The following is a 14,754-nucleotide window of genomic DNA, read 5'->3' on the forward strand; positions in this document are numbered from 1 at the left end:
TCCCCTGAAATTTAACTCTCAAAACTGAGTTTTATCAGCTTGATATATTTCTGGCCTAGAGGTCAGGAAATAACTACAGTTGTTTTTTTGTGTTCTCTTCCTCCTAAGTAATGTTATGTTCCCTAATGGATCTGGTGTAAGCAACACAGCTGGTCTTCATTTACATTAATAAAATGTAATATAAAATAAAATTATGCACAATATATAATCATTTAACTGGTTATGAAAAAATAATAATTTGGGGTGTGCTATGAAAACTGCTGAAGTAAAAAATAAAAGCTCCCAATGAAATTTGGAGCATAGCTGGCAGTTTTGCACAAGAGTAGTTTATGCAATGAATACTCTAGCATTAAACTCAATCACCACAGATTTTCAGCTGGGTCTTACTTGATTAATTTTTTATTAATTTTTATTAAACAGAGTGGAATTTTGGTCTTATTAAAGTGAGTGATGAAATAAGATAGTTCCTTTTTGTTTGATGCCAGGAATAGCTTTACTCCATATCCTTAGGGACTTCTGCTGAAGATCCTGCGCAAATCAGGAGACAGTGATGGGGTGGTGAAAAGGGAAGAAGCTGAAGGGCTGAGGCTGTAGAGTTTGGTAAAATGATGACCCCCATGTCCCCTGCCAGTGTCCAGACCTCACTTCCTTGGAAGTTTATCTCACCAACATTCTGCTCTGCTGTTTCCAGGCATTCTTAAACTTAGGACCCCTGCATGTGTGAGGAAGTGCTGCTTTGCTGCCAGTACCACGTCCTTTCTTATAACCCTTGGGCTCCAGACATGTCCTGCTAAGGGAGTCTGCAGTGATATTCATCTCCCCTTCCTGTGAAGGGTGCTCTGTATAATTGTGTAACATATTAACTTGACTCATGTCAAGCTTTCAATTAAGTAATTTCCTATCATAGCTCTGGATTTTAGCCCTGCTGAGTAAGAGCAGCTCTGTCAGCCAAGTAATACCAATTTATAACACGGTGGTTCAATTTTCTTTTGGCCTGGAATTTCTATTCCGTCTTCCCCAATTTATACTGAGTCTTTGCTGTATTGAACATTACTCACAATCCTGTGCTTATCAGTCTGAAATTCACCTTTAAATCCATTGCTCCAATGCCATGGCAAGGGTGGGAATGTTAGCCCCAGTCAGGAGACTGTAAATAATGAGCTATTACTACTATATGTAAATTTTATGCTATTCAGATAGCAAATGCAACAATTTGCACCACTAGTAAGATGAAGCACTGGAGAGTCCTGTTTGGTTTCTTTTTCCTTAGCCCTGTAATGACTTGTGCCTTTGTCATGCCAATAAAATTATTGCTGTTTACTTTACTCTGCAAGACCCACAAGCTGGAAAAGTAACACTGCAAACACAGTTCTGACTCAGCCTGGCTTTGTGGCCATTTCCAGCAGGCTGGTAGGTTTGTACATTTCTTGCCGAGCTTTGTTTTCAACATCTCTGGGAAAGAAAAGAACAAGGGGGGGAAAAAAACAGCCTAAAAATCTCCTTTTCAAAGCTCTTTTACCTCAGAGTAATTTGATCCACCACATTGCCCCACTTGAATGGGGCATGCTGCTCCTGTGCTGCCAATGCCCTGTCAAGAGACTGTGGGGATGTGACGTTGTTGGCACCAAGATGTGACACTCAGCATGCAGAAATTTCAACATTTTGCCACTTTGTCAATGTTTTCCATTCTTAACCTTAACAGAAATTTCCACCACCTCTGCTTCATCTTTGTGTAGGAGATAATAGCACAAAGAGCCAACTTGCATAATTACCATTAAATGTGAATACTCATTTATTTTGTTCTTTCAGCGTGTTCTGAAGCAGTTATTAGAGGGGCTCTGTGACTCAATAAATAAGTCATAAAATCATAACCCAAAAACTTCCATTTTTGTATGTACCTATAAAAAGTAAAAATGAAAATAAGTTGTTGTGTTACCTATTTTTAATAATTTTAAAGTATCAATTGCACTAAGATGTTCTAAAGCATTTGTCATATTGCTGTTCCAGACTCCCTTTTTTTCAGCTCCCTCCTACACATCTCATTATTTTAAGTCTTAAATGCTGGCAGTGACAGTTAACTCTTTGGTACAGCTCTATCACTTCAAGGACAAACAGACCACATCCATGAAAATGGGAAAATGAGTGCAAAATAATTAGGTAGGAGAATACTATCAAAGATGAGTAAAGTAATAGGGCCAAAACTTGTGTGAGTAATCACTTTGAGATAATAGGAAGCTACTACAGAATTTTTTTCTGCTGTAGACAAGTCCAGAGCCAGCTGGCTCTGTCTGGTAGAATTGTAATGTAAATAGGTATGAACCAGAATACTAATAGTAACAGGGGAAAAAAGCTTTCTGGTGTAGTGGTCAAACCTCTAGCTCTGATTCCCCTGAGAAATTAAAGGGAATGGTACCTCTCTGTGGTGCTTGAGTTCAGGGAAGTAATGTCTCTGTTGTGGGGAAAATGGACCCTTTTTCCCAGGCACATGACACAGATATTAGGGCTGAGCTTTTATTAAGTTTTCTAGTTACAGAGACTATTTTTTAAAAAAATCACATGATGAATGGAAAAGTTAAACATGAGAAAGAAAACATTCAACCAATGGAGCTCCATATACAACAGGCAGTATTGGATGCCTCCGTATTCCATCTTAAAATAGAGAGTCTGCTCATGTTCTCCTGCCTGCCTTCAGCAAATTTGTGGAGCTCCAGTAAGGTGGAAATGGCCATACAATTGCCATTTGGGATCAGTCTTATTGTTTCACCTCTGTGCTAGCCCTATTTTTCACATTATGTCATTGTCTTTGCCTTCTCAGTTGTTGGGTTCTGTCATCTGTTCTTCCACCTCTCTCCTGTTCTCCTCCCTTTGTCTCTTGGTGAGGCTTGTCTCCTACCCAGAATATTCTGTGATTCTATGAAACAAGCTACTTTTATTTTTTGCCATTGCTAACTCTCCCTTGCTGCATTTTGGTAGGTCTGAGTGAGACACTATTTACCTGGACAGTTAGTTTTATGTTTCCTTGGAAACAATAGCTGAAAGCACAGAAGAATGTGACAAATGTACTAGTTTCACTTTTTCAGTATTTATATTTAAAGTAGGCCTGGAAATACACCTTTTCAGGAGGCAGTGAAATTAAAATTATTTTTGCTCTAATCTCCTGATTTTGGTTGGCTGTTTTAAGAACTCAATAACAGGACCTTTCCAAGAGAACCTCCTCAGAGTGAGGGTTAAAACCTAAAAGTTTAAGCCTTGCTTTGCATCTTTCTGCCTTCATCCTCTGTGAACAATGTAATAAGAGATCAAAGGTCTCTGAAGTTATTGTTCATTAAAAATATAGAGAGGGTTGTGACTGCTGTTGTAGGTTGCCTACAATGAACTTCTCTTTTAAGAACAATGAAAAAAGGAAATCTTTCTGCCTGGCTTGTGGTGGTGTGAGGTTTTTGTGGTGAATTTTGGTTTAGCTTTTTTACTGTTGGCTTTCTCTTCCATCAGTCATTCAGGAACAGAGTGTGATGCCATCTGTATTCCATGGGGTACAGCAAACTGGACCTGCTGTCAGATAGGGCTGGTGTCTGTAGTTTATAGTCTACAGGCGAGATGTCAGTCGTTCTGAGGTCTCTGGGCAGTGAATAAATGTGTGCACTGCTGTGGATGGCAGCTGTGAAGTCACCTCTGAGTTCTTACCTCCTTCACAGTGGAACCTATGGCTGCTGGAGAGCAGGCTCTCAGTGCTGTAAGGGAAAACTTATGAATATAGAAAATTGTAACCTATTGCCCACTGAAATAATTTTCAAAGCTACTTTGATGTTATCCTGCTTTTTATGGCTGTTTTGATATAGGTATCTCTTTTGTCTTTAACTCTGAATTTTCAAACAATATGTGCAGAAATATTATGTCACATTTACCTCAGATAGTGTCAGATTACTGCAGTCACCTGGACAGTGTTAGGATGTACCCTCTGATTATTTAAACTTGATGGCTCAGAATGTTTTAGCAAATGAAGTTTTTCCTTTGGAAGTAAGTGGGAAATACACTTAAGATTTTAATAATCTGTGATATTGGATGAAAGCTTAATGCTCAAGAGTTGAGAGGTGGGAAAAGGTCATGCTATGCCTGTCATCTTCTTGACAAATATTCTTTGCCAAACACTTCCCAGCCTCTTATCTGGAGGTATGAAGACAAACACAGAATATTTCTGTTGCTGAAAATGAATGAAATACAATAGATTTGCACACAGCTGAGCTGAACAAATGGTTTCACAATTATATCCTTTCCAACAATGCAGGAGAAAGTGCTTTGGAAACACATTGGGAAAATTAGTCAAATCTATATAAAGAATTTGAAGAAATGAAAAATAAGGGGGATTATAACCTATGGACTATTTTTTTCTGGCACCTGATTCACTGATGAACACAAATCTTAGTTCCATGCAAGGGTGTATTTTCTACCTTTGAATGTGAAGACTAATTATGTGTTCATCCTGTGTAGACATTTTACAGTCAGTTTTGGAATGATTTTGTTGGCTTTTCTGGTCAGTGTGTGTGTTTTCGTGTGGTGGTTTTATTTTGCTTCACTTTGTTTTTATTTAACAAAAAAGCAGTCTGCAATTGTGCTTCTTGATGTAAATGAAAAGACTTTGTGGGGCTGGATGTGGCCTTTGCTTTTCCCCTGTTTGAGGACAAAAGCTGCCCATGTATATAAGGGTTTGCAAATTGCAAAATGAGTATATAAAAAGTAATAGCAGATGTTCATCAAGAAGAAATTATTTTAAAGAAAGCTTTGGGTTGAACACCAGAGCATCTAAAAATAGATATAATCAGTAGTAATACTGTTTAAAAAACAAACAAAACAATTAATTTGAATTCATTATATCATAATTATTATATATTATAATTGTAGAATATTATCAACTTTTAAACATTTTCTAAGTAATTGTTCTGTGGCAAGGCAAGAGTATGACAAACTCTAAAATGGCTGACTTGAAACTTGCATAAAATCATCAAAACAAAACTCAAAAAATATTACAAAACTGAAAAATAGAATGAGAAGTTTTAACTTCATAATCAGCATTTTCAGTCATACGGTCCGGGAAAAATCTGACATGAAGTATTTCACCCTGGTTTATAATAAGCCTTTCATTTGTTCAAGTGAAAAATCATAAATTATGATGGATTATCAATTCATGGAGCAGAAGGAGAAAGGTTCTTGGGGGATTAATTAGTAGTTAACCTGTGTTGCCTGAATAAGATTCACTTAGAATAAGTTATTTTCTGCTCTATTGGAATTGTCTCTGAGGAGATGGGATTGCAACAGCAAATATCACTTGCTATCATGCCTGGCTGTCTGGTCAGGAAATGCACTATTCTACACAACTCACTGGAAAATTATTCTTCTTCTGGTTCAAGTTTTCTACTGAGTCTCATGGTGAAATTAATTGATAATCTCAAACTCTATTACATAGGGCTATTACTGAGTGAGTTTTTTGATTAAGTCAGATTCAGCTGAGGCATTTGGAACACCATTTGTTCACGCTTTTGATTGTGAAGAAATTGACTTTTTGTAGGTTGTAGTCTTAGAGGACATCAACATGGATATATATCTTTGGTATTTTAATGACACATAAATAATGCATATGTGAAAACAACAGCAGAAATAAAACCTAAACAACAAACAAAACAACCCAATACCAAAGCCAACTGCAAGACAGTAACTCTGAAGGCTTCAGCTGAGTTTGTGCACCTTAGTAAGGTAAACCTGGGTGAGTCTAGTTTGTTAAAAGCAAGAGAAACAAGCTTCAGAGCTAGCTGTTGCAAATCTGGTCTTTCAAATTATTTCTTTGGTTCAAAAAGTAGCTTGTTGCTTTGCTTTCTCTTTTGCTTCCTTGATTTATGTTCCAGCTTTAGTGTGTTCTGCATGAGAACGATCTGGCCTTTTCCTCTTACTCATTTTTGTGCACGTGTGTGAAAAGCAGTTAACCCTGATAAGTTACAAAACTTCCCTCCTTTAAAGGTGGACAGGAACTTCATGTAGATGGCACCAAACAGAATAATTTATGTACCAAGTAGGCAGAGCAAAACTCATGTCCTTGGATGACTTTTTCCTGCCTTGTCTGATAACTGTTACTTCTGAGGAAAGGCTAATGCAGGCAAGCAGGTCTTGCTCACAGATGTGAAACCAGTTGGATTATTCCAGTCCCTCCACCGGGAGCTGTAGAATAGCAGGTTGATTGCAGGAAGAATTTTTTACCATTCTCATTCAAGCTTTAAAATTGGCGTAGAAAATACTTTAATCACTACTTCCATTCTCTAGCTCTTGTGCGTGTGTAGGGTTTTTAATTTTCATTCTCGATTTTATTTTGTATCTTTCTCAGCAAAGACAGCAAAACAATGTTTGGGGTTTCAGAATTTAGGCACAAATGAGTCTTTGTCTCTATTTAGTACTATAGGCTATAACCTGTTTACTGTTCCACAGCTGTAACACTGGGAGGCCAGCAGTTCACTTCAGATAACAAAACAGTCTTCATAAGGGAAAAATCTGTGGAAGCTCTAACAAAAATAATTGCTAGATTGCTGTTTAAATTGGTTCTCAAAGAGTTATAGTTTGAACAAATTTACCAAGCAGTCACAGATGCTGTGAATAAACACAGCAGTGGACTCTCAGTGGCAGCTCAGCAGAGGTGGGCTCACATAGATGTGGAGTGAGATGAGATTGATGTGAACTCTGGATCAACTGAGATTTAGCTTCTGTATGCAATCAAGTTTTATAGCCACTATTTGAGTTTTACAGCCTGTATGTTTATGAGCTGAAGAGCTGCCAGGAGTTGAACATCTCACCTTGACTTCACTTTGTGCTTCCCTGGATCCCCATTTCCACCCAGCTGTATTCATTTCCCATGACTTTTACACCTATCAGCCACATCTAGCCCCTAGCAAACTCCAGTCTTGCCTGTGTCATTTTTCATTGTATTTGTTGCTCTGAGCTCCTTTCCTTCCATCCTATTCCTCCCAAATGCTTGTACTGAGAGCACTTAAATATTACCTGCTGCTCTGTCTGTGATGCCTTGCACAATGGAGTTCTGTTTGGAGTTGATGCCTTGCCCCTCTTGGAGTAGAAATGAAAAGTAGCAGTAAGAGGCAGCAAAAATGTAGTTGGACTTGAATAGAAGTTTACCTTTAAAGAGAGCTACAGAGACAATGTAGTTAAGTGGACGTGAGAGGGGAAAAATGAGATAAAATGTGTATTTTTACTGTGCTGACCCCAATCATGCCCTTTCCCTCTAAACAAGATACACCAGACTCTTCCAAAATACTTTCTCGTCTCTTAGTTCTAAATTTTTAAACTACTTTTCATAGCTATGCTTTATCACATAAATGTTCTCTCATGAGCTTTTCAGATTTCTAATGTTTTTGTTACTTTTCTGAGGATGTATTTTGTATGGTAGTGTTCAAATACTTCTGTTGAGACTGCAAAAATAAAGTCTATCTCTTGCTGCTTTTCCATTTTGAACTTTGGCCTGACATAACTGCAGATTATTTCTACTTTTGTTTCTGGGAGATTTTTCTGTTTTCCTACCCCAACTGCACAGTGCTTCAGACCTCTCCAAGGCTGCAGCTCCTAAAATGTGTAGGTTCAACCTGGAGAAAATTTTACAAGAGCAAGAGCAGCCTTAGGTGTGAACAAAACAAATGGGCACACAAAATCAGCGAGATGCTCAAGCATTTATGTGCACTTTGCCTGTGTTTCTCTCTGCTTTAAGCAGCAGTGGCCCCAGTTACTCAGGGCACTGTTTGCTGGGTGGGTGTTGGTCTGTTCCAGTCACACTGATCTCAATTTTTTTGTAATTCACTGCTTTGAAGGGAAGCAAAGGCAAGATTTTTGGGGGTTTTTTTGTCCCCCTCTGTGAAGGGGAACTGCAAAGGGAAGCATGACAATAGGCAAGGGAGATTGCCAGCTGGCTTTCACCAGTGCCCCAGACAAATTCAGCCTGGCCTTGAAGCCTGAAATACCCTGCCTGCCTACTGCCACTGGACTGGAACGTGAATATTTGTATTAAAGTAGGTCAAGACCTCAGTGAGGACACAAAAGAAGCTCTGCTGGCTCTGTAAATCTATTAAGTAGGCTTATATTTCTGCTTAAATAATTTTGAAATTCTAAATTATTCATGGATATTCTGAGATTTGTTGATGCAATTTTGCCTTCCTGCTCTTGCTGTTTCTGACACCAGTTCTGGAATCCCAGATGAGTGTCTGGACCCTTTTCTGGGAGCAGACATGGGAGCTGCAGACAAGTTGTGACAGAGCTGATGACTCCTCACACAGGTGACATTCCCCAAGGGCCATTTCAATATGCTTTGTTTGACTCTGTGATTACAGCTCAGGATTTCCAGCCTAGACAGATGAACCCCAAATTTCTACTACTCTTTTCTCTTCACCTGCCTTTTCAGGGCTCAGATTCATTTACTGTGGAACCTTTGCTTGCTTGGTCCATCCCTTGGTTTTGCCTGGAGATTCTGCCATAAATTGTTATGGTCCAGAAGGTGGGCTCTTCTTACCTCCTTGGCTGCAATGCTTTGAGCCTGTGCCCAGCAGAGTCCCCATCACTGACCATGGTGCATTTTAGGACAGATTTAGGCTGTGATAGAATGGGAATCATGCACTGGAAAATGTGTGAACATATTTGCTGGATTAAAGAGAAAATAAAATTTAAAAGTGTATCTCCTTTATCATGCTAAACCAGTTCCAATGCTGAATAAACCTTCTTGGTCATTATTCTGGAGCAGTCATTTTGGTTTCAATCAAAGCTGTTATTCTGGGGTAACTATTCTGATAAGGTTCCAAGGGTAGACAAGTGTTAATAAATACAAGTCTGTCATTTTGTTCACACAAGTTACACTTCCACAATCAGTGTTCTGTTTGCCTTCTTGGCTGCTTTGTTCCATTATTGGTGTCATCCAAAAAGGCTTTTTCTACTTAATTTGCCATGGTCTTTTGCAGACCTGTTGTGTAAATGTTATGAAAACTTGCCTCAATTTTTGGAAGGGAAAAGACTTAAATGTTAATAGTGAAACTAAAAGCAAATGAAAAAAGCAAAAACCCAAACACAAACAAGTTCAGAGACATCTTCATTCCTGATGGAATCCAGATATTCTGTCAAAATTAAAGTACCATCTAGAATTTAGCAAAACTATTCTGCAAGTGTTTTCTACAGCTCAAGTGATCACATGGTGTCAACAGATGGTTGAGATGGTTTTAAAAGCTCTTTTGAAACAAAAAATGTAATTTTAATTCTGTGACTAATTTTTTCAGTGTCATGTGTAATATTTAAAATTGCTGAGATTGGACCATTTTTCTATTTTTCCCAGTTTTTCCTTAATTGATCTTTCCTTACATGTGTGTATTTTCCCCTTTTGAATTGTCTCCTAGAATGTGACTTTCAAACTGCTGTCTTTGTACCTCAAGTGTGGTGTGGCTGTGGTGCAGAAAATGAAGAATTTATAATGGGACTTTAAACAGGGAGAATTGATCTGAGTATATATATATATATATTTGATAATGATCCACATTTTTTATATATTTGCCTGTGTTTTTCAGTATTTCCCACAAAAAAGGAAGCAGGGGGGAACCCTGAAATTTCTGCCTTGTTAGCTTTGCCTGCTTTTCAAGAAGGAGAGAAAGTAATTTGAAAACTAACAGTTCTTCTAGATTAACACTTTTTTTCCTTCTGGGAAGAGCTGAGCCAAAAAGCCTCAGCTGAGCTTCAGAATCAGGCTCTGAGCAGAAGCAAGCATGGAGTGAAAATTTACTCTTCTTAAATAAAATCTTTCAGATGCTTTCCAAACTGTGAATGTGTTGCAGGAGTTGTCAGTCTCAATATGACCATGTTTCTTTTTAAACACAATCACATAAAAGTTTTACTGATCTTGGACAACATTTGGGTTTTTTTTAAACTGAGTTTAAAGGAAGAAAATCACAGCAATCACGACAAAAGAAAAAGCTCCAGTGTCTTTGTTAATGAAGATAAATGTATAGATTTGCTAAAATAGGGGAGGTTGGCAAAGCTGAATTCCAATCAAGGCAGTAATCATGGCATATAGAGGGCTCTTTTTCAGGAAGCTGATTAGTCAATCAAAATGCAAGTAATTTGCAATCTGCATAATATTTGGAAGTATTCAGTTTATGGATACTTCTATCAAAGTTCCCCTAAAACATTCACTGTTTGCATTTGAAAGCTTGTGGTTTGTAAAAGGATTAGTGAACCAAAGCAGTGTGATGTGGTTTGTCTGGTAGAGGGCAAGTGTTTCTGTGAGCCTTTGTGTAGCCTCTCTGTGGACAGAAATTTTTAGCTCACAGGCTTGTCCCTGTTCTTTCACATAAAATTGTATTCACTGTGCTTGGAGTCCTTGGCTCACAGCACTCCTGTGAGACCTCAGCAGACCCAGCTGGGAAATCTCTGCAGATCCCGTGAGCACATCCATGGGAATAAATTAATTTATTTTCCAATCCTATCACCACCCCTAGGTCTGTTGTGGGGTGAAGAAAAAGGAATCAAAGGCAGTCACCCGAAATAGATTTTAATCAATCTATGCATGTGTCCAGAGCTGGTGAGGAAAACACGTTTTATAGCATGTGGGACAATTTATGTTGTTGCATTTGCAAGAAAAGACAATTAAAATCTGTGTTTGCTATGCTGGAGGAACAGGCTGCTCTGTTTTATAACTATCTGGTAGTGAAGGTGACTACCTGACAAGTGGGACATTTGAGATCGTGTTCTTCCTCTGCCTGGGAGGATGCCCTTCCTTCCTGTTAGTCCTGTCCTATCTTGTACCAGAAAAATTAAACATGCAATCAGCTGGAAGAAGAAAAGAAGAGTTTACCAGCCTGCTGGCAAGGATGTGCTCTTCAGCTAGGACACACAGCTTTCATTCTCTGCTCCAGTAATTTTATTACTTATTCCATTCTTTCTCTATAGACCTTGGCTTGTGTACAGGAGAAGCATTTCTCAATAAACTATATTGTGTATGTTTGGAGAAGGTAAGCAAGCATAAAGGCAAAGCATTGATACTGAAAGGATTCTTTGCCAGGACACCTCACTGCGTTCCTGCATTCAGGGCTTGCTAGGATAAGCAAGGTGTGGGACAAAATCCAGCCAAATGCAGGATTTTAGAGCTTGTACCTCTATCAATAGTGCATGACTGCCTCACTCAGTGGACCTCCATGTACCTGGGGGATAGCACTGTTCCTGGTGTCCTCTGTGGAAAAAGCAGCCCCATGTGTTTGGGGCTTGCCCCTGGCAGTGATCAGTGCAGGATTATGGTGAGCAAGGGCTGCCTGCTCAAAACTGACCACTGCCTACTTCAAAATGACTTCAAAATATTTGTCTGTGGAGTAAATGAATTTCTCATACAACTGTAACAGTGCCAGTATAACCCCTTGTGTGTTTTTCTCTGCTTGCTTTACCTCACTGAATCAGGTGCACTTTGTCCCCCAGTTCTCCAGCAAGGGGAGTGCCTGTGTGCAATGGGCACTTCCCTGCTGCTGCAGGGCTTTCTCCCAGTGCCTGAGTCAGGGCTGCCAGCAGAGCCCATTTGTTTGTCTCTTGTTCTGGGAACCTGCTTCGTGCATCTCTGCAGAGCCTTGTGGCAGGAGATGAAGTTAAACAAGCAACACTGACTGGATCAAGGCCTTATTTACCTGTGAAGGCTTTGTGCTGGTTTTTTTTTTTTAATATTTAAACTGGAGTTTAACTTTTTTAGCATGTCAGTAGTTGTAATGCACAAGATAAGTTATCTCATGTGCATTTTGTGGTTTGAAGCACATAAGCTGCAAGCTAATAAAGGGTATAAGTTGCCAGTTTAACAGGATGGACACCAAACAAGCCAGCCAGTCTCTGAGGAGCACCAGCTCTCTTGAATGCTCTCCCAAATCCTGTGTGTAGGCACCAAATGCTCTCCTTTATATCAGCTGTATTACTCACTGGGCAATAATTGAAATGATGCATAAGTGCATATGTATATAAAACAGAAGCAAAGCATGAAAAATAATAGAAAATCCTTCTTCAAAAATACTTCTGACATGAGCTAACTTCAGCCCTTTCAGAAGTGCCAGCTTTTCTTTATTCCATCCCATTGTATAGATCACTGCTTGAAGGCTTTTGAAAAGTGACTCTGGTGGTCCATTCATCCTGTTGTTTCTCTCTTACTAACAATCAGTTCCCATAATGCTGGGAATCACTGCCAGTAAAGGACCTGAAACCCTTGCCTACTTCTGCTGGAAAGAGAACATGCTAGCATTCCCCTATGCTGTGGGCAATATCAATAATTTCCTTGCTCTGCATAATATAATTATTTATTTGTGTTAGTATGGTGGGGAGAGGCACTAAAAGAAGCCAGAGTTTGAGGAAATTTATATAATCCCACTAATGAATGCTGGCATCATGAGTCAAACCCCACATTTTCCTGAGTCACCTGGGAATTTTGCCATTGAGTTCCGTCAGGCTGGGATTTCTGTCAATACTTGAAATTAGAGAAAATTTGTTTGAGGCTTTATTTTAGCAAAAGATCTCTTTTACAAAAAGCTAACCCTATTTTAAATTCTTCTTGTAAAGATTGGCAATTGTTATTCTAAATATAACTAATTGCTTAAATAGAAAACTCAGTCTAATGAGCAGATAAATGAGCATGAACAGAACAGTTTATTTGGACAGTGCCATCTAGTTGTTGTAAAATGTAGCGTGTTTTTCTTTAAAATTTAATTACTATTGCAAATCACAGCTCTATAAAAAAACCTTCAGTGTAATTTAAGGCTGTTCTCATCCATTATCCACGTGCTTATTTATCTGAAAAAGGGCTACTAATGTACTTATTAATGACTGCCTTAATTAATGGAATTTGTGGACCTGGCAGTAATGTGATTTTCCTGTGATACTCTGTATTGGAAAGACTTTATTTACAATGTAAAAGGTAATCTATGAAAAGATCTAATAGCTTCCTGGTTTTTTCAGAGCATCTCCCCACTTCTTTCTAAATCTCCCCAGTAATCTCTCCTCACCACAGTTGTCAGTGATAAAAATTGACCAAACCTAACTTATGTGGATATTCTTAATCTATCTGTGTCCAGACCAGTCAAGGTCAATAACAAATTTAGATTTTTTCAGTTACTCTTTTCAGTAAGAGGCCAGATATCAATGAATTCTAAGGAATTTTTTTTAAACTTCATTGGTATTTCATGCTTCTTTGACACTTGCCTTGTCATATCATATTCTTGATGTGAATATTGAGCAAATGTTCATATAGTGATTACTTGCTGCCAAAGACTGCAGTCTTCTCTGTTTATAATAACTGAGCACTCTTGTTTGTCTGAATATGGTGCCAGAGAAAGATTAGGAACACAACAGCTATTTATGGGGAAAGTAAGCCCTGTGCTGGTGGAACAAATATTATGGAAAATGTCAATATTAGCGAATATATTGGAAGACTGAGGTCTCTAAATTTATACTCGCTGTTTCTTTCCTATCACACTGCAACTGAGTGCTTTCTGAACATTGCCTTGAGACTCTTGGTAATACACAGAGCAAGGCTGCAATCTAGAGGTTGGTATTTGGCATCATTACATCACCTTTACATTCCCCAATTTCTAAAGTATCCATCTCACATTTCTATAAACCCCTTAATAAAAAAAAGGCAAAAATAATCACCATCTATTCATCCATTACAGTGGTCCTTTTCCCCCCCTACATTATAGATTGAACAATTTTTCTTGGAGTGAAAACTTCAGGTTAAAAAGTTTCAGCTAGCACCTCCAGTATGCAAGTGAGTCATTGAGCAGAAAGATTTCTGGGATAATAACTGCTAAAATGAAAACTTCTTGCTCTTAAAATAAGCTCTTGGTGTACCTCTGTGGGCTTGGAGCAGAGGAGCCTGCAGTTCCCTAAGGCTGCTCCCAGGAGCAATCAGCCATGGATGTGTCAGGCAGAACATACTGCAGTCATCAGCTTGCTTCCAGCAGGTTATAGAAGTTATTATTTGAATATATGATAGAAGGCAGACTGAAAAATGGGACTGGTGGTGAGATGAGTCCAATCCTGAGTTGGAAGGAGCAGCAAAGATCGTAGAAGTCCAGCTCCTGGCCCTGCATAGGACAGCCCCCAGAATTACACCACACACCTGAGTGTTCTCCAAAAGCTCCTTCAGCTCTGGCAGACTTGGTGCTGCTCTTCCCTGTGTGTCCAACCACCCTCTGGGAAAAGAAATTTGTTATAGCATCTAATCTAAACCTCCCTTGACACAGCTCACTGCTTTTATATAATGTGGGTTTGTTTGTTTGTTTGGAATTTTTGGGGGTGGCGCTTTTTTGTTGGGTTTTTTAAGGAACTTGAATCACAGTATTGTGCTGGGAAAGGAAATCCATATGCTAAGAAGTTAAGTCATTTTGCAGCAACTTTATTCACACAGCTTTGTAAAGGTTGAAATATTCTTCCTTTAAAACAGTGCAAGCTCTGTTTTGCAGGGCTGTTGTGTATAAGAGATACAGGTTCCATCTCTTGCTTGGCCTTGGGGTCTTAGAGCTCAGGGCTGAAAAAGTTCTTAGGACATCTCATTGAGACTCAGAAGGGAGTGCAAGAGGTCAGGCATCCTTACATGAAACTGCTGCTGTGAGTTCTGCAGCAACAGCTATCCCTTCAGCCAAGAGAGCTATCTGCACATGTGAATGACACTGGGAGAGCAATGATGCTCTAATCTTGAATTTCTGCTCCCTA

Source organism: Molothrus ater, chromosome 8 (assembly GCF_012460135.2).
Source record: "Molothrus ater isolate BHLD 08-10-18 breed brown headed cowbird chromosome 8, BPBGC_Mater_1.1, whole genome shotgun sequence".
Classification (NCBI taxonomy): domain Eukaryota; kingdom Metazoa; phylum Chordata; class Aves; order Passeriformes; family Icteridae; genus Molothrus; species Molothrus ater.